Genomic DNA, 24,820 nt, shown 5'->3' with positions numbered 1-24,820 from the left:
ATAACGGGTCGAGGCAAGGTAGGTTGCCTGTGAAGAATAGAAACAGGAAATATGTCTGTGAGGCCGGTGTTCTGTACTGGGTGTCAGATCTGGGAGGTCCTGGAGACTTCCAGCCTCCTAGACGGCCACATCTGTGCCAGGTGCGTCGAGAAGCAGCTCCTTAGGGACCATGTTAGGGAACTGGAGATGCAGCTTGATGACCTTCATCTGGTCAGGGAGACCGAGGAGGTGATAGAGAGGAGCTATAGGTGGGTAGTCACACCGGGGCCTCGGGGGTTAGAGAGGTGGGTAACAGTCAGAAGAGGGGAGGGCAAAAGGAAGATACAGGAGAGTACCCCTGTGGCTGTCCCCCTTACCAATAAGTACTCCTGTTTGAGTACTGTTGGGGGGTACGGTTAACCTGGGGGAAGCAACAGTGGCCATGCCTCTGGCACAGAGTCTGGCCCTGTGGCTCAGAAGGGTAGGGAAAGGAAGAGGATGGCAGCAGTAATAGGGGACTCTATAATTAAGGGGTCAGACAGGCAATTCTGTGGACACAGGAAAGAAACACGGATGGTAGTTTGCCTCCCAGGTGCCAGGGTCCAGGATGTTTCTGATCGCATCCACGATATCCTGAAGTGGGAAGGTGAACAGCCAGAGGTCGTGGTACATATTGGCACCAATGACATAGGTAGGAAAAGGGAGGAGGTCCTGAAAACAGACTACAGGGAGTAAGGAAGGAAGTTGAAAAGCAGGACCTCAAAGGTAGTAATCTTGGGATTACTGCCTGTGCCACATGACAGTGAGAATAGGAATAGAATGAAGTGGAGGATAAATGCGTGGCTGAGGGATTGGAGCAGGGGGCAGGGATTCAGATTTCTGGATCATTGGGACCTCTTTTGGGGCAGGCGTGATCAGTACAAAAAGGATGGGTTGTACTTGAATCCGAGGGGGGACCAATATCCTGGCAGGGAGGTTTGCTAAGGCTGTTGGGGATAGTTTAAACTAGAATTGCTGGGGGTTGGGAACTGAACTGAAGAGACGGCAGAAGGGGTGGTTGGCTCACAAATAGAGAAAGCTTGTAGACAGTGCGAGAGGGAGGATAGGCAGCTGATAGAGAATGGATGCACTCAGACCGATGGTTTGAGATGTGTTCATTTTAATGCAAAGGGTATTACGAACAAAGCGGATGAGCTTACAGTGTGGATCAGTACTTGGAGCTATGATGGTGTGGCCATTACAGAGACTTGGATGGCTCAGGAGCAGGAATGGTTACTTAGTGTGCCAGGCTTTAGATGTTTCAGAAAGGACAGGGAGGAAGGCAGATGAGGTGGGGTTGTGGCATTGCTGATCAGAGATAGTGTCACGGCTGGAGAAAAGGAGGAAGACATGGAGGGATTGTCTATGGAGTCTCTGTGGGTGGAAGTTAGAAACAGGACGGGGTCAATAACAACTGGGTGTATTTTTATAGACCACCCAATAGTAACATGGCCATCGAGGAGCAGATAGGGAGACAGATCCTGGAAAGATGTAATAATAACAGGGTTGTTGTGGTGGGAGATTTTAATTTCACAAATATTGATTGGCATCTCCCTAGACCAAGGGGTTTAGATGGGGTGGAGTTTGTTAGGTGTGTTCAGGAAGGTTTCTTGATACAATATGTTGATAAGCCTACAAGAGGAGAGGCTGTACTTGATCTGGTATTGGGAAATGAACCTGGTCAGGTGTCAGATCTCTCTGTGGGAGAACATTTTAGAGATTGTGATCACAATTCTATCTCCTTTACCATAGCATTGGAGAGGGATAGGAACAGACAAGTCAGGAAAGCGTTTAATTGGAGTAAGGGGAAATATGAGGCTATCAGGCAGGAACTTGGAAACATAAGTTGGGAACAGATGTTCTCAGGGAAATATACGGCAGAAATGTGGCAAATGTTCAGGGGATATTTGCATGGAGTTCTGCATAGGTACATTCCAATGAGACAGGGAAAAAATGGTAGGGTACAGGAACCGTGGTGTACAAAGGCTGTTGAAAATCTAGTCAAGAAGTAAAGAAAAGCTTACAGAAAGGTTCAAAAAACAAGGTAATGATAGAGATTGAGAAGATTATAAGGATAGCAGGAAGGAGCTTAAGAATGAAATTAGGAGAGCCAGAAGGGGCCATGAGAAGGCCTTGGCAGGCAGGATTAAGGAAAACCCCAAGGCATTCTACAGGTATGTGAAGAGCAAGAGGATAAGACATGAGAGTATAGGACCAATCAAGTGTGGCAGTGGAAAAGTGTGTATGGAACCGGAGGAGATATCAGATGTACTTAATGAATACTTTGCTTCAGTATTCACTACAGAAAAGGACCTTGGTGATTGTAGAGATGACTTTCAGGGGATTGAAAAGCTTGAGCATGTAGATATTAAGAAAGAGGATGTGTTGGAACTTTTGGAAAGCATCAAGTTGGATAAGTCACCAGGACTGGATGAGATGTACCCCAAGCTACTGTGGGAGGCAAGGGATGAGATTGCTGAGCCTCTGGCGATGATCTTTGCATCATCAATGGGGACGGGAGAGGTTCCCAAGGATTGGAGGGTTGCAGATATTGTTCCTTTATTCAAGAAAGGGAGTGGAGATAGCCCACGAAATTATAGACCAGTGAGTCTTACTTCAGTGGTTGGTAAGCTGATGAAAAAGATCCTGAGAGGCAGGATTTATGAACATTTAGCGAGGCATAATATGATGAGGAGTAGTCAGCATGGCTTTGTCAAAGGCAGGTTGTGCCTTACGAGCCTGTTTGAATTTTTTGAGGATGTGACTAAACACATTGATGAAGGAAGAGCAGTAGATGTAGTGTACATGGATTTCAGCAAGGCATTTGATAAGATACTCCATGCAAATGTTTATTGAGAAAGTAAGGAGGCATGGGATCCGAGGGGACCTTGCTTTGTGGATCTAGAATTGGCTTGCTCACAGAAGGCAAATAGTGATTGTAGACAGGTCATGGAGGTCGGTGACAAGTGGTGTGCCGCAGGGATCTGTTCTGGGACCCCTTTTCTTCCTGATTTTTATAAATGACCTAGATGAGGAAGTGGAGGGATGGATTTGTAAATTTGCTGATGACACAAAGGTTGGGGGTGTTGTGGAAATTGTGGAGGGCTGTCAGAGATTACAGTGGAACATTGATAGGATGCAAAAGTGGGCTGAGAAGGGGCAGATGGAGTTCAACCCAGATAAATGTGAGGTGATTCATTCTGGGAGATCAAATATGATGGCAGAATATAGTATTAATGGTAAGACTCTTGGTAGTGTGTAGGATCAGAGGGATCTTGGGGTCCAAGTCCATAGGACACTCAATGCTACTGCTCAGTTTGTCTCTGTGGTTAAGAAGACATACTGTCCATTGGCCTTCATCAACTATGGGATTGAGTTCAAGAGCCGAGAGGTAATGTTACAGCTATATGGGTCCTTGGTCAGACCCCACTTGGAGTACTGTGCTCAGTTCTGGTCACCTCATTGCAGGAAGGATGTGGAAACTATAGAAAGTGTACCGAAGAGACTTACAAGGATGTTGCCTGGATTGGGGAGCATGCCTACACACAGACACACCACTCCACTCCCTTTGCAATTTTTGCTCATTTCTTTCTCAGTTCCTGCTAAAACATTGTTTACATTGTTTACATTTACAGAATTTATTATTATATTGTAATTTGCTCTTTACTGTGTCTGTTGTCTTGTTTATTAATTATTTTACTGTCTTGCGCTGTTTTGTGCACCTTATGTAGTCCCGTGTAGGTCTGAAGTCTAATGCCGTTTTGTGTTATTTCACGTAGTCTAGTGTAGTTTTGTGTTGTTTCATGTGGCACCATGGTCCTGGAGGAACGTTGTTTTGTTTTTACTATGTACTGTACCAGCAGTCTTGCCCGACTGCTGGTTTGACACCAGCCCCCTAGGCCTGAGTTGACATAGTAGTTGTAGTACCAGCAGTTATGGTTGAATGACAATAAAAAGCGACTTGGCTTGACTTGACTTGACCTTATGAGAATAGCTTGAGTGAACTCGGCCTTTTCTCCTTGGAGTGACGGAGGATGAGAGGCGACCTGATAGAGGTGTACAAGATAATGAGAGACATTGATCGTGTGGATAGTCAGAGGCTTTTTCCCAGGGCTGAAATGGCTATCAAGAGAGGGAGCAGTTTTAAGGTGCTTGGAAGTAGGTACAGAGGAAATGTCAGGGGTAAGTTTTTACACACAGAGTGGTGAGTGCGTGGAATGGGTTGCTGGTGACAGTGGTGGAGGTGGATACGATAGGGTCTTTTTAGAGACTCCTGGATGGGTACATGGAGCATAGAATAATAGAGGGCTATGGGTAACCTTAGGTAATTTCTAAGTAAGTACATGTTCAGCACAGCATTGTGGGCCGAAGGGCCTGTATTGTGCTCTAGGTTTTCTACGTTTCTATGATTTTCAAAATGGATCAGACACATCAACCCCCAAATCCCCCCTCCCCACACAAAACTACAAACTAAACAGATCAGGCACATCGAACCCCCCAATTCCCTTCTCCAGCACAAAATATGAACAAAAAGGAGCAAACACATCAGCTCTCAAATCGATCCTCCTGCACAAAAAAATGAACAAAATGTGTCAGGCACATCAACAGCCAAATCTCCCTCCCCGCACAAAAAAACAAACAAAATGGATCAAGCACATTGAACCCCCCAAACCCTGGCCAACTTCTCCCTATAACCCAGGTCCTCAAGTCCTGGTAATATCCTAATAAATCTTTTCTGAAAAGATCCTTTCCAATAGATGACTAATTAATATTGTCACAGTATATTAGAAAAGGTCCAAGATAATCTGATTCTGAATTGTCTCTATGATGTAGCCCAGATAAATGAAATCACAAAATAGGAACACAGTGTGTGCCAATAAATAGATGGTTAAGTGGTATTAGTTAACTCTGCTATTGATCTCACTGTTTCACTTCGTTGAAAGCTGATTCATACTTATATGCTCTTGAACATATCTGACAATTCTAAATCATTTTTGAGCACCACGATAGCATGGCGGCTAGTGCGATGCTATTATAGCTTGGGTTGTTGGAGTTTGACTTTCAACTTTGGTGCCGTCTGTAAGCAAGTTTGTACATTCTTCCCATAAATGTGTGGGTTTCCTCTGGGTGCTCCAGTTTCTTTTCACAGTCCAAAGATGTACCGTTTAGTAGGTTAATTGACCAACGTAAATAGTCCCCTGATTAGGCTAGGATTAAATTGGGGTTGTTGGTGGTGTGGCTCGAAGGGCCTGTTCTGCACTGTTTCTTGAAATAAAAAATAAATAGATTTGCAGTCTTTCCTTGACTGTTGAGGTTTTTAGCTCTAGAATCTTGTCACCAAACCTATAAGCCTTTGTTTCTCTTTCCTCCCTTAAGGCAGCTTTTTAGTAAAACCAAGCTCTTTGATTAATCTTCCAATCTGCCTTCATATCTCCTTTTGTGTCTTTGTCAATTCGTGTTTATTAGTACAAAGTATTTTTTGATTGCTATATTTAAAAAGCAACTTTCTGTTGCTGCTTTACTGATAATTTCTGTTATTTAAGTTAATGTAAGGCTCTATTGTCAGTTTCAAGGTCATGGCAAGTATGAATATTATTATCCTTTGCCCATGACTGGCACACTCTAAATCATGCAATAATTAGCCATTTAAAACCCAGGAACTGGGTTCAGTAATCAGTTTGCTTGTCATCAAATTGCTCGGCCGGCAATTGCAATTTAAACATGACTGAAGCACTTTATTACCTAATGGACCACAGATGGGCAGGGATGTTGGAATCAGAACTAGCCTGTTGCAGTGGTGTGATGCAGTTACATAGTGGTGAGACAAAGTATTCCTTGTATTAAGGACAGCATAATCCTCCTCTATTCCCTATTGTATCATTTTCTGAATAATGTAATTCACACATTTAGGGATCTCTCCTCTTGATTAACTTTTCCAATGTTTTTATTTTTTTCTCTGCATGAATCTTCTGTTATGATATGAACACTATAATGAAAGAATTATTGAGTTTGCTGGATGTAATGCTTCACTACTGTTTAGAAAAATAAGCATCAGTAAATGAGGATAAAATCTATGGGAAAACTGGACTTTTGTTTGTTTGCTTCTAACTTTGATTAAAATAATAGAATTCCAAATTGTTTTCACTTATTTACCACACTTTCATTGGCTGGTTTATCTTTATTTATTAACTATGATTTTGTTCACACTAAAATATGTGCTGAGAGAGGGTCCAGAGTTCTTTGTTCTTTGTGTACTACATCTGCACTAAGTGCATACAGTTGCAGCTCCTCGGAGACCATGTTAAGGAACTGGAGCTGCAGCTTGATGATCTTCGGCTCATTTGGGAGAATGAGGAGGTGACAGACAGGAGCTATAGACCATAAGACCATAAGATAGAGGAGCAGAAGGAAACCATTTGGCCCATCGAGTCTGCTCCACCATTTCATCATGGCTGATCCACTTCCCCCTCAGCCCCAATCTCCTGCTTTCTCGCTGTATCCCTTCAATCTCCTGAAGAAGATATAGGAGCGGAATTAGGTCATGTAGCCCATCAGGAGACAGGGAGGTAGTCATGCCTAAGATGCAGGAGGCAGGTACCTGAGTGACTGTCAGGAGAGGGAAAGGGAATAGGCAGCCAGTGTAGAGTACCCCTGTGGCCATTCCCCTCAATAATAAGCATAGCACATTGGGTACTGTTGGTAGGGGGTGGGGAAATGACCTACCAGAGGAAGCCGCAAGGACAGGTTCTCTGGCACCAAATCTGGCTCCGTGGTTCAGAAGGGAAGGTAGAGAAGAGGACTGCAGTAGTGACAGAGGATTCGACAGTTAGAGAAGCAGGCAGAAGATTCTGTGGGCATGAAGGAGACACCCGGATGATACGTTCCCTCCCTAGTGCTGAGATCAGGGATGTCTCAGGTTGGGTCCACAGCATTCTTGAGGGGGTGGTTGATCAGCTAGAGGTCATGGTACACACTGGTAACAAAGACATAGTGGAGAAGGTCCTGAAGAGAGATTTTAGGGAGTTGGGCAGAAAGCTGAAAAGCAGGACCCCCAGGGTAGAAATCTCTGGATTGCTGCCTGTGCCACGTGACAACGAGGGTAGGAATAGGATGATTTGGCAGGTGAATATGTGGCTGAGGAACTGGTGCAGGGGGCAGGGGTTAAGATTTCTGGATCACTGGGATCTCTTCTGGGGAAGGTATGTGGGGGGGCGCAGTATGGTTTAGATGCAGGTCGATGGGACTAGGCAGTTGAAATGGTTCAGCATGGACTAGATGGGTTGAAGGGCCTGTTCCTGTGCTGTACTCTATGATAGGGTCAGTCTATCTAAATCAAGAAACCAATTCACCAGTGGAAAGTCCTAGCCACCTGCTGAGGGGATACACAGCATATCCCCTACCCCCTCTCTTCACCAAGACAGTATTTACTCTATTTCAGCTTCGGTTTGCTTCAGAAGCACTTTGCGGAAGTTTACTCTGCGCTCCAAGCTCACTTTCCTGAGCAATGGGGGCAGGGGGCAGGGTTTCAGATCGCTAGGTCATTGGGATCTTTTCTGGGGAAGGTATGACATGTACAAAAGGGATAGATTACACCTGATTGGGGGGAAACCAATATCTTTGAGGGTAGCTTTGCTAGAGCTGTTGGGGAGTCTTTAAACTAATTTGACTGGGGGATGGGAACTGAAGTGCTGGGGCTGAGGATGGGGCAGCTGGTATACAAGTAGATGCACTGTGTAGTGAGACTGCGGAAGGACAGGCAGAAGATCGGGCAAAATTGCAGTCAGTGGGATGGGTTGAAGTGCAACATGGGGGCAAATTCAAAAAGGGTGATGAATACAGTACTGAAGGTGTTATATTTGAATGCACGCAGTATACGGAATCAGACATTGTAGGTGATCTTGTAGCGCAGTTACAGATTGACAGTCATGATGTTATGGGCATCTCCGAGTCATGGTTGAAAGAAGATTATGGTTGGAAGCTTTACATCCAAGGATACAGATTGTATTGAAAGGACAGGCAGGTAGATAGAGGGGTTGGCATGGCTCTGTTGATTAAAAAAAATGAAATCTAATCCTTAGAAAAGGCGACATAGCACTGGAAGATGCAGAATCCTTGTGGGTAGAGTTAAGAAACTGTAAGGGTAAAAATACCCTGATGGGAGTTGTATACAGGCCTCTGAACAGTAGCCAGGATGTGGGATACAAGCTACAATGGCAGATAGAAAAGGCATGTATAAAGGATGATATTATGATAATCAATACGCAGGTAGATTGGGAAAATCTGGTTGGTGCTAAATCCCAAGAGATGAAATTTGTAGAATACCTATGAGATCGATTTTTAGAGCAGCTTCTGGTTGAGCTCACTCAGGGAAAGGAAATTCTGGATTGGGTGTTGTGTGATAAATCAGACTTGTTTATGAAAGTAAAGGAACCCTTAGGAGCCAGTGATCATAATATGAAAGAACTCACCCTGCAATTGGGGAGAGAGAGAGAGAAGCTAAAGTCAGATGTATCTCTATTACAGTGGAGTAAGGGGAATTACAGGAGCATGAGACAGGAACAGGCCAATGTTGATTGGAAGGGGACACTAACAGGGATGACGACAGAACAGCAATGGCTGGAGTTTCTGGGGGACGTTCAGAAAGCGCAGGAAATATGCATCCCAAAGACGAAGAATTACTCTAAAGGGAGGATGAGGCAGCCGTGGCTGACAAGGGAAGTCAAAGACAGTACTAAAGGAAAAGAGAGGGCATATACTATAGCGAAATTTAGTGGGAAGGTAGAGGATTGGGAAGCTTTTAAAACCAACAGATAGCAACTAAATAAAAAGCCATGGGGGGGGGGGGGGTGGAGGAAGATGAAATATGAAGGTGGGCAAGCCAGTAATATTAAAGAGGATGCCAATAGTTTTTTTCAGATGTATAAAGAGTAACAAAGAGGTGGACTGTTGAAAAATGACACTGGAGAGGTGGTAATGTGGGACAAAGAAATCGTGGACAAACCTAGAAATTATTCTGTGTTGGTTTTTGCTGTGGAGGACATCATCACAATGCCAGAAATGCAAGAGTGTCAGGGAGTAAAAGTGAGTGTAGTTGCTATTACTAAGGAGAAGGTGCTTGGGAAACTGAAAGGTCTGAAGGTGGATAAGTCATCTGGACCAGATGAACTACATCCCAGGGTTCTGAAAGAGGTAACTGAAGAGGTTGTGGAGGTATTAGTAATGATCTTTCAAGAAACACTCTATTTTGAAAAGGTTCCGAAAGACTGGAAAATTGTAAATGTCATTCCGCTCTTCAAGAAGGGAAGTAGGCAGAAGAAAAGAAGTTATAGGCGAGTTAGTCTGATTTCAATGGTTGGGAACATGTTGGAGTCCATTATTAAGGCTTAGGGTTTGGGGTACTTGGAGGCACATGATAAAATAGGTCAGAGTCAGATGGTTTTCTTAAGGGGAAATCTTGCCTGATAAACTTGTTGGAATTCTTTGAAGAAATAACAAAGGAGAATCAATTGATGTGTACTTGGATTTTCAGAATGCCTTTAAGAAGATGCCACACATGATGCTGCTTAGAAGGTAAGAGTTTATGGTATTGCAGGAAAGATAGTAGCATGACTTTGTCATTTGCACTGGACTTTGAGGCGTGTGGTCCCGGGTTTGAGTCCTGCTGGTGCCTTGTACGCTTTCCATCTGTGCTGGGCTGAGTGTCGGCCTAGCAACTTGGCATTGTAAAAAAACATACAAAATGCTAAAGAAATGGCAAGGTTGCCACCAAGTGTGCCACAAGGCGTGGAAAGGAACAATAATAATAACACCAACTAGTATGCATAGAACATTGGTTGACTAGCAGGAGGCAAAGAGAGGGAATAAAGGGACTTTTTTGTGTAGGCTGCTGGTGACTAGTGGTGTTCCACAGGGGTCTGTGTTGGGACTGATTCTTTTTACGTTATATATCAATGATTTGGTTGAAGGAATTAATGGCTTTGTGGCCTTGTTTGCAGATGATATGAAGATAGATGGAGAGGTAGGTAGTGTTCAGGAAGCAAGGAGTCTGCAGAAGGACCTGGACAAATTAGGAGAATGGGCAAAGAAGTGGCAGATAGAATACAGTGTCAGGAAGTGTTTGGTCATGCACTTTGGTAGAAAGAATAAAGGCAAGGATTATTTTCTAAATAGGGAGGGCAAAATTCAAAAAATCTGAGATGTAAAGGGACTTGGAAGTCCTTGTGCAGGATTCCCTAAAGGTTAACTTGCAGGTTGAGTTGGTGGTGATGAAGGCAAATGGAATGCTAGCATTCATTTCAGGAGGACTATAACATAAGAGCAAGGATGTGATGCTGAGGCTTTAAAGGACATTGGTTAGATGTCACTTGGAGTATTGTGAGCAGTACTGGGCTCTTTATTGAAGAAAAAATGTGCTAGCATTGGAGAGGGTCCAGAGGAGATTCATAAGAATGATTCTGGAAATGAAAGGGTGAACATACGAGGGGCATGTGATGGCTTTGGGCCTGTATTCGCTGGTGTTTAGAAAAATTGGGGGGGGGGGGGGAAATCTCATTGAATCCTATTGAATATTCAAAGCCATAGATAGATTGGATGTGGAGAGGATGTTTCCTATTGTGGGTGACTCTAGGACCAGAGGGAATGCCTTAAAATGGAGGGACGTCCATTTAGAACAGAGGCAAGGAAGAATTTCTTTAGCCAGAGATTGGTGAATCTGTGGAATTCATTGTTAAAGTTGTGGAGGCCAAATCATTGAGTACATTTAAAGTAGAGATTGATAGTTTCTTGATTAGTCAGGGTGTCAAATGTTATTGGGAGAAGGCAGGAGAATGGGTTTGAGATGGACATTAATTCAGCCATGATGGAATAACGGAGCAGGCTAGATGGGCTGAAAGGCCTAATTCTGCTCCTATGTCTTATGGTTTTATGGTATTATGATTAGCTTTTCGAATATTTTTATTTCCTCCTTTGCATGACTCTATTTTTAATTTAACTACTTAAAATACATATGATTTACTTATTTATTTATACAATATTATTATGTATTGTATTGTACTGCTGCTGCAAAGTTAACAAGTTTCATGACATGCTGGTGATATGAAATCTGATTCTGATCTTCTGCTATGATATGAACACTACAGTATAATGAAATAATTATTGAGATTGCTAGATGTAATGCTTCACTGCTGTTAAATACATAATATTTAAGAATAAGCCTCAGTAAATGATAAAATATATGAGAAACTGGTCCTTTTGTTTGTTTGCTTCTAACTTTGATTAAAATAATAGAATTCCAAATTGTTTTTACTCAGTTGGTTTATTTTAATTTATTAACTCATCTGCTCATGTTTCTCTACCCCAACGGGGGAGAATTCTGTCACTGTATAGTGGTGCCTGGAGATTCCATTTCTCTATTCCATTATTCCTTCACCCTGACACTGTGGACTGAATGGATTTCAACACCATTCTCTGCATTAATTTCATATCTGATCCCAATGTTTTCTGGATTTTCCATCCCTTCTTTTCCCCTTCCCTGCTCTACACCCACGCTTCCTCCGAGGTGTCCTACGTGGGTGCTTCCAACCACAATCGGTGTTGTTTCCATCGGTTTTAAGCAGCGCTAGTTTGTTTAAATGCATTAAGACATCTTTGTTGACTGTACTGACCTTGGAAGCAGTTGTGCTTTTTGGCTGTATCAGGCTGAAACGGGAATATTTAATCGTATCCATTAAGTGTACTGCTGCTACTTGAGTCATGCCTAGGCGCCCTGGTCAAGTGGCAATACAGAACCAGGTGGTTAACACAAAGAATATCAAAAATACATACTGTAATAAAAGTCCAACAAATTCAAGATGATAAATGCAGAATATGCCAAGAGAAACCACATTACAGGATCCTGCAGCAATTTAACTCAATCTGATTACTGACACAGGCACATCAAATGGCAACCATCATTCACAAATATCTTACTTTAAAATACAAACTCATAAATGAAATCACACCTTAATATCAATACAAGCCTGATCCAGTTTTAGATTACCACTACAAATTATACTACAACTGATCCATTATTGCAGATAGGACAATGCATAATCATGTGATAACCTTAAGCAGCGGGCAGCTTCGTTTGCGGGCAGCGGAGTGAGCCGGGAGCAGAGTGTAGGGCTTGGGCTCAGAGGGCTTAGGCGGAAGAGGGCACAGTAGGCTTATCTTTTAGTTCTTGTTATTTTCAGTTATTCGGGAAGTATGAGTGTGAGGGCAGCTTGTTGTTCTCGGTGTCGGATGTGGGAGGTCCTGGAGTCTCCGAGCCTCCCGGACGTCCACATCTGCGCCAGGTGTGTCGAACTACAGCTCCTGAGGGATCGAGTTAGGGAACTGGAGCTGCAGCTCGATGACCTTCGCCTGGTCAGGGAGAGTGAGGAGGTGATAGAGAGGAGTTACAGGCAGGTGGTCACTCCGGGGCCACGGGAGGCAGATAGGTGGGTCACGGTCAGGAAGGGGAAGGGGCAGGTACTAGAGAGTACCCCAGTGGCTGTACCCCTTGACAATAAGTACTCATGTTTGAGTACTGTTGGGGGGGACAGCCTACCTGGAGGAAGTGACAGTGGCCGGGCCTCCGGCACAGAGGACGGCCCTGTAGCTCAGAAGGGTAGGGATAGAAGAAAGAGGACCATAGTAATAGGGGACTCGATAGTCAGGGGTTCAGACAGGAGGTTCTGTGGAGGTGATCGGGAGTCCCGGATGGTAGTTTGCCTCCCTGGTGCCAGGGTCCGGGACGTTTCTGATCGCGTCCAAGATATCCTGAAGTGGGAGGGTGAGGAGCCAGAGGTCGTGGTACATGTAGGTACCAATGACATAGGTAGGAAAGGGGAAGAGGTCCTGAAACGAGAGTATAGGGAGTTAGGAAGGCAGTTAAGAAGAAGGACCGCAAAGGCAGTAATCTCGGGATTATTGCCTGTGCCACGCAACAGTGAGAGTAGGAATGGAATTAGGTGGAGGATGAATGCGTGGTTGAGGGATTGGAGCAGGGGGCAGGGATTCAAGTTTCTGGATCATTGGGACCTCTTCTGGGGCAGGCGTGACCTGTTCAAGAAGGACGGGTTACACTTGAATCCTGGGGGGACCAATATCCTAGCGGGGAGGTTTGCTAGGGCTACGGGGCAGACTTTAAACTAGTAAGATGGGGGGGTGGAAATCAATTTGAGGAAACTATGGGAGAGGAGGTTAGTTCACCAGTAGAGCAAGTAAGTAGACAGTGTGTGAGGGAGGAAAGGCAGGTGATGGAGAAGGGATGCGCTCAGCCCGAAGTTGTAGGGGAGAAGAAAGAAAAGGATAATAAATTTGAATGCATTGCTAGGGATGAAAAGAGAGGAGGAGGTGGAGAGTATCTTAAATGTATCTATTTTAATGCTAGGAGCATTGTAAGAAAGGTGGATGAGCTTAAAGCGTGGATTGATACCTGGAATTATGATGTTGTAGCTATTAGTGAAACATGGTTGCAGGAAGGGTGTGATTGGCAACTAAATATTCCTGGATTTAGTTGCTTCAGGTGTGATAGAGTAGGAGGGGCCAGAGGAGGAGGTGTTGCATTGCTTGTCCGAGAAAATCTTATGGCGGTGCTTTGGAAGGATAGATTACAGAGCTCCTCTAGGGAGGCTATTTGGGTGGAATTGAGGAATGGGAAAGGTGTAGTAACACTGATAGGAGTGTATTATAGGCCACCTAATGGGGAGCGTGAGTTGGAAGAGCAAATGTGTAAGGAGATAGCAGATATTTGTAGTAAACACAAGGTGGTGATTGTGGGAGATTTTAGTTTTCCACACATAGATTGGGAAGCTCATTCTGTAAAAGGGCTGGATGGTTTAGAGTTTGTGAAATGTGTGCAGGATAGCTTTTTGCAACAATACATAGGAGTACCGACTAGAGAAGGGGCAGTGTTGGATCTCCTGTTAGGGAATGCGATAGGTCAGCTGACAGATGTATGTGTTGGGGAGCACTTCGGGTCCAGTGATCACAATAGCATTAGCTTCAATATAATTATGGAGAAGGACAGGACTGGACCTAGAGTTGAGATTTTTGATTGGAGAAAGGCTAACTTTGAGGAGATGCGCAGGGATTTAGAGAGAGTGGATTGGGTCAAGTTGTTTTATGGGAAGGATGTAATAGAGAAATGGAGGTCATTTAAGGGTGAAATTATGAGGGTACAGAATCTTTATGTTCCTGTTCGGTTGAAAGGAAAGGTTAAAGGTTTGAAAGCGCCATGGTTTTCAAGGGATATTAGAAACTTGGTTCGAAAAAAGAGGGATGTCTACAATAGATATAGGCAGCATGGAGTAAAGGAATTGCTCGAGGAATATAAAGAATGTAAAAGGAAACTTAAGAAAGAGATTAGAAAAGCTAAAAGAAGTTACGAGTTTGGTTTGGCAAATAAGGTGGAAGTAAATCCGAAAGGCTTCTACAGTTATATTAAAAGCAAGAGGATAGTGAGGGATAAAATTGGTCCCTTAGAGAATCAGGGTGGTCAGCTATGTGTGGAGCCGAGGGAGATGGGAGAGATTTTGAACGATTTCTTCTCTTCGGAATTCACTAAGGAGAAGGATATTGAATGGTGTAAGGTGTGGGAAACAAGTAAGGAAGTTATGGAACCTATGACAATTAAAGAGGTGGAAGTACTGGCGCTTTTAAGAAATTTAAAAGTGGATAAATCTCCGGATCCTGACCGGATATTCCCCAGGACCTTGAGGGAAGTTTGTGTAGAGATAGCAGGAGCTCTGACGGAGATCTTTCAGATGTCATTAGAAACGGGGATTGTGCCGGAGGATTGGCGTATTGCTCATGTGGTTCCATTGTTTAAAAAGGGTTCTAGAAGTAAGCCTGGCAATTATAGACCTGTCAGTTTGACATCAGTGGTGGGTAAATTAATGGAAAGTATTCTTAGAGATAGTATTTATAATTATCTGAATAGACAGGATCTGATTAGGAGTAGCCAGCATGGATTTGTGCGTGGAAGGTCATGTTTGACAAACCTTATTGAATTTTTTGAAGTAGTTACGAGGAATGTTGACGAGGGTAAGGCAGTGGATGTAGTCTATATGGACTTCAGCAAGGCCTTTGACAAAGTTCCACATGGAAGGTTAGTTAAGAAGGTTCAGTCGTTAGGTATTAATGCTGGAGTAATAAAATGGATTCAACAGTGGCTAGATGGGAGATGCCAGAGAGTAGTGGTGGATAATTGTTTATCGGGATGGAGGCCGGTGACTAGCGGGGTGCCTCAGGGATCTGTTTTGGGCCCAATGTTGTTTGTAATATACATAAATGATCTGGATGATGGGGTGGTAAATTGGATTAGTAAGTATGCTGATGATACTAAGGTAGGAGGTGTTGTGGATAATGAGGTGGGTTTTCAAAGCTTGCAGGGAGATTTATGCCGGTTAGAAGAATGGGCTGAACGTTGGCAGATGGAGTTTAATGCTGAGAAGTGTGAGGTTCTACATTTTGGCAGGAATAATCCAAATAGAACATACAGGGTAAATGGTAGGGCATTGAGGAATGCAGTGGAACAGAGAGATCTAGGAATAACAGTGCATAGTTCCCTGAAGGTGGAGTCTCATGTAGATAGGGTGGTGAAGAAGGCTTTTGGAACGCTGGCCTTTATAAATCAGAGCATTGAGTACAGAAGTTGGGATGTAATGTTAAAATTGTACAAGGCATTGGTAAGGCCAAATTTGGAATATTGTGTACAGTTCTGGTCACCGAATTATAGGAAAGATATCAATAAATTAGAGAGAGTGCAGAGACGATTTACTAGGATGTTACCTGGGTTTCAGCACTTAAGTTACAGAGAAAGGTTGAACAAGTTAGGTCTCTATTCATTGGAGCGTAGAAGGTTGAGGGGGGATTTGATCGAGGTATTTAAAATGTTGAGAGGGATAGATAGAGTTGACGTGAATAGGCTGTTTCCATTGAGAGTAGGGGAGATTCAAACGAGAGGACATGATTTGAGAGTTAGGGGGCAAAAGTTTAAGGGAAACACGAGGGGGTATTTCTTTACTCAGAGAGTGATAGCTGTGTGGAATGAGCTTCCTGTAGAAGTAGTAGAGGCCAGTTCAGTTGTGTCATTTAAGGTAAAATTGGATAGGTATATGGACAGGAAAGGAGTGGAGGGTTATGGGCTGAGTGCGGGTAGGTGGGACTAGGTGAGATTAAGAGTTCGGCACGGACTAGGAGGGCCGGAATGGCCTGTTTCCGTGCTGTGATTGTTATATGGTTATATGGTTATAATAGCCGTCAAGATATAATATTACAGAATAAATGAGCAAAAACAACTTACTTCATTGATATAGTTATTGCAAACAACATTACTTACAGAAATCAGTAAGTGAAAAACACCAGAAATATGCTGAATTAAAAGAGGAAATTGAAAGACTATGGAACATGACCATTGTCCCAACAGTAATATCTACAACTGGTATCATCCAAGGCATTACACCGTAGTGTCAAACAATTTAGGCTACTCAGCAATATCTATGTAAATCTTCAGAAAGCCACAATACTAAACACCACCAGAATAGTCTGAAAGTTCCCAGCAATTGAGAAATGAGCGTGCTTAGCTATGCCCTTATCTTGGGTTTTACCAGCTTGAGCTGAGAAAAATAATAATAATACTAATAAATATTTTGCAGTATTAATGACTGCATAATCAAATTCCATTAGTTGAATTATAGGTAATATTAGAATGAATGGAAGAATTATAGCAACTGAATGTAGATCAAACAATACAGGTAGCTATAAAAAATATACATTTATGACTTCAGGAGAAATCAGCTGACAGACAGTTCTCAGGAATGGCATCCTTACATTACCCCAGGTCATTTGTTTTCCCAGTCCCCACTGTCTTCCCTGCGATATCTCAGATGGAAGGAGCAGCTGTGTTTTTCCACAATTTGCATAGCTGATGTACACTGAGTAACTTTATAGAGACATAACAAAGTTCATGATCTCCACTGTGAATGGCTTCCCTGGAGATCTTTGAATACAGACTCCTACAGTTAGAAAGAAAGAACTTAAATATTTTGTTTGTCTCTGCTATTCTCTTTGCCCAAAGTGTCACAGAATTAGACTTTTGCAGATGTTCAAATCACTCAAACCCACAAACTCCACACACTGTCAGCTATTCCAAAGCAAGTTACCAAAGTACATACTCTAGCAATGATATGATCAGGAAGGAGCTCTGAAAAGGAGCAGAATATTCTGGCCATCAAGCATTACCATTCAACTATGTAATAGTTGATCTGCAGTTCATTTACATGTCTTCACTCCATTTGTCCATCAAGCCATTTTCTTACAAAACATCCTTCTCAGTTTTGAATATTCTTTTGTCTCTTGCGGAAAGTTTTTATTTACATTCATTTCGGCATGACAAAATGTTTCCTGATTTTTATCCAAGTGTTGCCGGGGTAATTTTGCAATGAGGTTCCTTGGAACAGATCTTTCCATTAAAGCAGATAATTTCCCTATCTCCCATTACCATTCTAATGGAAATGAATAGAGGCCAACTCTTGATATAGGGTCTTAACCCAAAACAGTGACCATCTGCTTGCCTCCATAGATGCTGCTTGACATTGAGAGGTTGGTCATGACTAGATTGAACTCCTGCCTCAGCAAGGACCTGGACCCATTGCAATTTGCCTATCACCACAATTGGTCAATGGGAGATGCATCCTCGATAGCTCTTCACACGGCTTTAGACCACCTGGACAACACAAACACCTACGTCAGGATGCTGTTCATTGACTATAGCTCAGCATTTAATACCATCATTCCTACAATCCTGATTAGGAAGTTGCAGAACCTGGGCCTCTGTACCTCCCTCTGCAATTGGATCCTCGACTTCCTAACCAGAAGACCACAATCTGTGTGGATTGATGATAACATATCCTCCTCGCTGACGATCAACACTGGTGCACCTCAGGGGTGTATGCTTAGCCCACTGCTCTACTCTCTGTATACACACGACTGTGTGGCTAGGCATAGCTCAAATACCATCTATAAATATGCTGATGATACAATCATTGCTGGCAGAATCTCAGGTGGTGATGAGAGGGCATACAGGAGTGAGATATGCTTACTAGTGGAATGGTGCCACAGCAACAACCTAGCACTCGTTAGTAAGATGATAGAATTGATTGTGGACTTCAGGAAGGGTAAGATGAAGGAACACATACCAATCCTCACACAGTGATCAGAAGTAGAGAGAGTGAGCAGCTTCAAGTTCTTGGGTGTCAAGATCTCTGAGGATCTAACCTGATCCCAATATATCGATGCAGTTATAAAGAAGGCAAGACAGTGGCTATACTTTATTAGGAGTTTGAAGAGATTTGGCATGTCAACAAATACACTCAAAAACTTCTGTAGTTGTACCGTGGAGAGCATTCTGACAGGCTGCATCACTGTCTGGTATGAAGGGGCTACTGCACAGGACCAAAAGAAGCTGCAGAAGGTTGTAAATCTAGTCAGCTCCATCTTGGGTACTAGCCTACAAAGTACCCAGGACATCTTCAGGGAGCGGTGTCTCAGAAAGGCAGCATCCATTATTAAGGACCTCCAGCACCCAGGGCATATCCTTTTCTCACTGTTACCATCAGGGAGGAGGTACAGAAGCCTGAAGGCACACACTCAGTGATTCAGGACCAGCTTCTTCCCCTCTGCCATCTGATTCCTAATGGACTTTGAAGCTTTGGACACTACCTCACTTTTTTTGATATGCAGTGTTTCTGTTTTTTTCACGTTTTTAAAATCTATTCAATATACGAATACTGTAATTGATTTACTTGTTTATTTACTATTATTATTTTTATTTTATTTATTATTATTTTTTCTCTTTTCTATATTATGTATTGCATTGAACTGCTGCTGCTGTGTTAACAAATTTCATGTCACATGCCGCTGATGATAAACCTAATTCTGACTGATTCTGATTCCTCTGTTTCTGTGAAGAGATCTTCAATCTTGAGCCAGGTGTTCACGCTTCTTTGTTGATATTCAGTCTGCTCAGTTTGTGGGGATGTCTTCCATGGAGGGTCATGATCTTCCACTGGTTAACTTTTTCTTCAATAGTGATAGTTTCTTCATTTTTCTGGGTTTTGCTTTCGTTTAAGTTTAGTGGTGTGTACTTCTTATCAGAATTGCATATGCTCGCCTGGAGTGCTGAATCCTGTTGTCGTTGATGAAAATATATCTTTAGAAATTTTATCCGACTGTTGTGTAATTCTTTTATGTCTGTTATTCCTCCTCCTCCTTCCGTCCTAGGTAGTGTATGTTCGAGTGTACATTTGAATGTGCATATTATTATTACTGTCTGGAAAAGTACTTTAAAATTGTCTGGGAGAATTTACTTAGAGTCTAATTTTCTTAAGCCAGGCCGTTCATTACATGGGGAGACCCTGCTCAGGAAAGTTTAAATGTGACAAGGAAACAGTCTAGAGAAGAAAAAATGTTGTAAGTATTTTTCACTTGTGTCTCCTCTAGATAACAAAAAAATAGTTCGGTCATTTATATCCAAATATTAACAAAATTCACTTGTGAATTTTAAGGAGGCAATCGAAAGTATCTGCACAATAAATACACTGTAAATGATAGGGGTTCGATAAGATTTGAAAACAGAGCAAAGTGATTAAATATCCTAATAATCCAAAGACAAATAGTGGAAACGTGGACCTTATCCTGTCTGGTTTTTGACCATGTGGTAAACCCATAAGCTGTTAATATTTTCTCCATTGAAGACTTCATCCTGTAGACTGAACATCTGAGTAACAGTGCAATTCTGTTGTGCTCAATTATTAATCGAATTAGCAACCCTAAATCGCTTCTTTTGTACTATGCCATGCTTTTGCACCTGAGAAACATATCTTTCCTCATAAAATAGATACCAGAAGAGAATATTGTTTGTGCGTTGTGAGATCTGGAATGGGAATAATGTGACCTATTGGAAAGTGCTATCATCTTATCTTCCCGAAAACTTCACTTTGCACCACTGATATATTCTTTGGAGAAGAAGTTAGCACATATTTTTAATTTACAGAATCACAGATACATCTTTCATTTCAGAACTCATTTCCCACAATGAAATACAACCAAATACTTATCTACACTTGGCTACAAGAAGTGCTAGAAATCCATCAATATTGTAGGGCAGCATCCTTCCTTCCTTCCTTTACAGATTTCAAGGGAAGGGTGCATTTTCTTAAATGGAACATAACTATGCCTCTCAGCCCACCAAAGTCAATCTATTCTTTGTGCGAATGAAAGCTTCATCCGATGTAATCCATTTCTCCAGAGTAGCAATGATTCCCTCTCTTGACACTGAATTTGGATGACATGTTTGACATTCAAAGGCTAATTTTGAACTCAGAAATGGGTTGGGTGAGATACAAATGAAATAAAACTCTCACCCTTAACCTAAGCTGTCTCCAAGAGTTTGGATTTAAAGGAAATGGGATCCAAGCTGCGAATCAACCCATTCCCAGGAAATCAATTGGTTATTTCGATGTAACGAGGAGGCTGGAAGTGGTTTATCAATCTCAGGCCTTGAGGCACAATGGTTTTAGTTCTCTGGCATCTTCTTCCCTGGGCAGCTGTGATCCAAGAAGCTAGTCCTTGCCACAACCGAGGTAACATAATCCCCCCATTGCTGGTCTCACCAAGGAACCAGTGAACCAGACATTACCAATGTTCAAGAGGGTCTTGCGATCACAATAAGAATGTCCTGCACTATTTATTCTTAGTAGCCGGCAGTGACTTGTGAGCATAAATTAAAAGATGCACAAGACGAACAAATACACCTTGGTTAATGTGCCAACAGTATTCCCCTCTCACATTACAGAGCAGGGTTTGGATTTTACATTGGTTACCATGGAATAAATATTTACAAAAGAATATTATGCTTCCTCGGTTTTAGAAATACTTTGGACGGATACATGATCTTGCTGGCATTGATCTTATGTCTATGTATAGATCTATCAGGCAGCAGTTAACAGTTTTAAAGTACATGCCTTTACCTTCCCCCCTCCTGATGTACTTGTCACTAACTTGTATAGGGTGAAGTCCAACCCCATGAATTTATCCACAAATAGAAGTTTCCACGTTGAAGTTCTGATATACTGTACAAACAGGAAATGCTTGAAATTCTTTGCAAGTCACACAGCTTCTAGGATTTGTTGCCATGAATAGCTGTGGAGGCCAAGTCATTGGGTGCATTTAAGGCAGAGATAGATAGGTTCTTGATTAGCCAGGGCATCAAAGGGTATGGGGAGAAGGCAGGGGAGTGGGGATGACTGGAAGAATTGGATCAGCCCGTGATTGAATGGTGGAGCAGACTTGATGGGCCGAATGGCCTACTTCTGTTATTATATCTTATGGTCTTCCCTGGAGCGAGGAACAGACATATAATTTTGGAACTCTGGATTTTCTGTTTATATTTCAAAAATCCAGCATCTGCAGTATTTTATTTTTGGATTCTATTGTAGATCCTCTTCAATATTGCAATTCAACTCATAGAATATAGAACATTATAGCACAGTACAGACCCTTCACCCCACGATGTTGTGTTGACCTTTTAACCTACTCCAAGATCAATCTAATCCGTCCATCTCACATAGCCCTCCATTTTTCTTTCATCCGTATTTATACCTAAGGGACTCTTCAATGTCTCTAATGTATTTGCCTCTACCATCAGTTCTGATAATGTGTCCTATGCACTTACCACACTCTATGTGGAAAAACTACCCCTCTGACATTCCCCCTATACTTCCCTCCAATCACCTTAAAAGTATGTCATCTTGTATTAGCCATTGCTACCCTGGGAAAAAGGTGCTGGCTGCCTATTCTATTGATGTCTCTTTTATCAAGTTACCTCTTATCATCTTTCAATCCAAAGAGAAAAGCAATGGCTTGTACAACTTGTCCTGATAATGCATGCACTTTAATCCAGGCAGCATCCTGGTGAATCTCCTGTGCACCCCCTGTAAAGCTTCCACATCCTTCTGTTGGATATGGTGAGATTAATGTAAGGATAATGAAGGCCAAGAATGATGTATAAAACATGGTTTCACATTTTATTAAGTGTTACAATAACCGGGAATGAACAATGAAAGAATAATGAAGAAAAGGAATAACGGGCACCTCAAACTCAGACTGGAGATAACAACATTCCAGTGATAACAATTGATCTATGAAATAGCCAGATTCAAATGGTGTGACTCCTGCTGCAGGAAAATCAGAATCAGGTTTATTATCACCGGCATGTGACATGAAATTCGTTAACTTAGCAGCAACAGTTCAATACAATATATAATCTAGCAGAGAGAGAGAAAAATAATAATAATAATAAATAAAATAAAACATAATAAATAAACAAGTAAACACGAGGAAATCTGCAGATGCTGGAAATTCAAACAACAACACACACAAAATGCTGGTGGAACACAGCAGGCCAGGCAGCATCTATAAGGAGAAGCACTGTCGACGTTTCGGGCCGAGACCCTTCGTCAGGACAAATAAACAAGCAAGTAAATCAATTACAGTATATTGAGTTGATTTTTTTAAAAAGTGCAAAAACAGAAATGCTGTATATTAAAAAAAGTGAGGTAGTGTCCAAAGATTCAATGTCCATTTAGGAATCGGATGGCAGAGGGAAAGAAGCTGTTCCTGAATCACTGAGTGTGTGCCTTCAGGCTTCTGTACCTCCTACCTGATGGTAACAGTGAGAAGAGGGCATGCCCTGGGTGCTGGAGGTCCTTAATAATGGATGCTGCCTTTCTGAGACACCGCTCCCTGAAGATGTCCTGGGTACTTTGTATGCTAGTGCCCAAGATGGAGCTGACTAGATTTACAACCTTCTGCAGCTTCTTTCAGTCCTGTGCAGTAGCCCCTCCATACCAGACAGTGATGCAGCCTGTCAGGATGCTCTCCATGGTCCAACTACAGTCAGCCCTCCTTATCAGCGGGGGATTGGTTCCGGGACCCCCCACGAATACCAAAATTCGCGGATGCTCAAGTCCCTTATTGAACATGTATCAGTACAGTGGTCTTTAGGACCCAGCGGAACCCCGGACTATTTAACATATCTCCGTGCAGTGGACATTAGGACCTGGCGACGCAGTTCTGAATCCGCAGTGTTTCTGTTCACGAAAATAATCACGATCGCGATTGAAAATAAGATGGAAGTAATAAAGTGATTGGAAAGAGGTGAAACGCCATCAGTCATTGGAAAAGCGTTAGGCTACAGCTGGTCAATGATTGGAACAATTTTAATGGAGAATGTGAAAGGCCCTGCCCCGATAAAAGCTACAATTATTATTAAGCAACGCAGTGGTTAAATTATTGAAATACGTATGTTTCTTAAGTGTTTTATATGCATAGAAAGGTAAAATATGTACTATATACCAAGAAAAATGTTTGATTAACTGACACTAAATAATACCGGATGTACCTGTTCCGACTTCAAATCCGACTTAAAGACGGACTCAGGAATGGAACTCATTCATAACCCGGGGACTGCCTGTACTTTTAAGTCATTTCTAGATTACTTATAATACCTAATACAATGTAAATGCTATGTAAATAGTTGTTATACTGTATTGTTTAGGGAATAATGACAAGAAAAAAAATACTCTGTACATGCTCAAGCAACGAGTGCTGGAGAGAGAACTTCCGGGTTTTCCCGATCCGCGGTTGGTTGAATCCGCGCATACGGAATCCGCGGATAAGGAGGGCCAACTGTATAGAAGTTTTTGAGTGTATTTGTTGACATGCCAAATCTCTTCAAACTCCTAATAAAGTATAGCTGCTGTCTTGCCTTCTTTATGATTACATCAATATGTTGAGACCAAGTTAGATCTTCAGAGATCTTGACACCCAGGAACTTCAAACTGCTCACTCTCTCCACTTCTGATCCCTCTATGAGGATTGGTATGTGTTCCTTCATCTTACCCTTCCTGAAGTCCACAATCAGCTCTTGTAAGCCCTCTTGTCACCACCTGAGATTCTACCAACAATGGTTGTATCGTCAGCAAATTTGTAGATGGTGTTTGAGCTATGCCTAGCCACACAGTCATGTGTATACAGAGAGTAGAGCAGTGGTCTAAGCACACACCCCTGAGGTGCACCAGTGTTGATCGTCAGCGAGGAGGATATGTTATCAACAATCCCCACAGACTGTGGTCTTCTGATTAGGAAGTCGAGGATCCAATTGCAGAAGGAGGTACAGAGGCCCAGGTTCTTCAACTTCTCAATTAGGATTGTGGTAATGATAGTATTAAATGCTGAGTTATAGTCGATGAACTGCATCCTGGCATAGGTGTTTGTGTTGTCCAGGTGGTCTAAAGCCGTGTGGAGAGCCATTGAGATTGTGAATGCCGTTGACCTATTGTGGCGATAGGCAAATTGCAATGGCTTCAAGAAAATACAGAATCAGCTACACTACAATTACTAGAAAACATACTGAACAATTATATGTATATAGGTGAGTATTTAAAAACTATACGCAAGCATAGGAAAGTGAAACTGCAAAGAAAATACAAGCAAAGTAACAATTCTACATCTTAAGCCTATATGATGTGTTACGAACCCCGTAACTGGGTCACTTACCAGCAAAGATAGAGACGTCCGTTGAAGTCTGATACTATTTTTAACAGTATTTATTAGAAAAATACACAAAAATAATATCAATGCAAATATACAGATAATATACGTCGTCAATACTAAATCTAAAAGTGCGGGTATAATAATAATCAATAAGAAATAAGCT

Source organism: Hemitrygon akajei, chromosome 18, assembly GCF_048418815.1.
Source record: "Hemitrygon akajei chromosome 18, sHemAka1.3, whole genome shotgun sequence".
NCBI classification, from domain to species: Eukaryota; Metazoa; Chordata; class Chondrichthyes; order Myliobatiformes; family Dasyatidae; genus Hemitrygon; species Hemitrygon akajei.
This window is presented reverse-complemented; position numbering follows the sequence as displayed.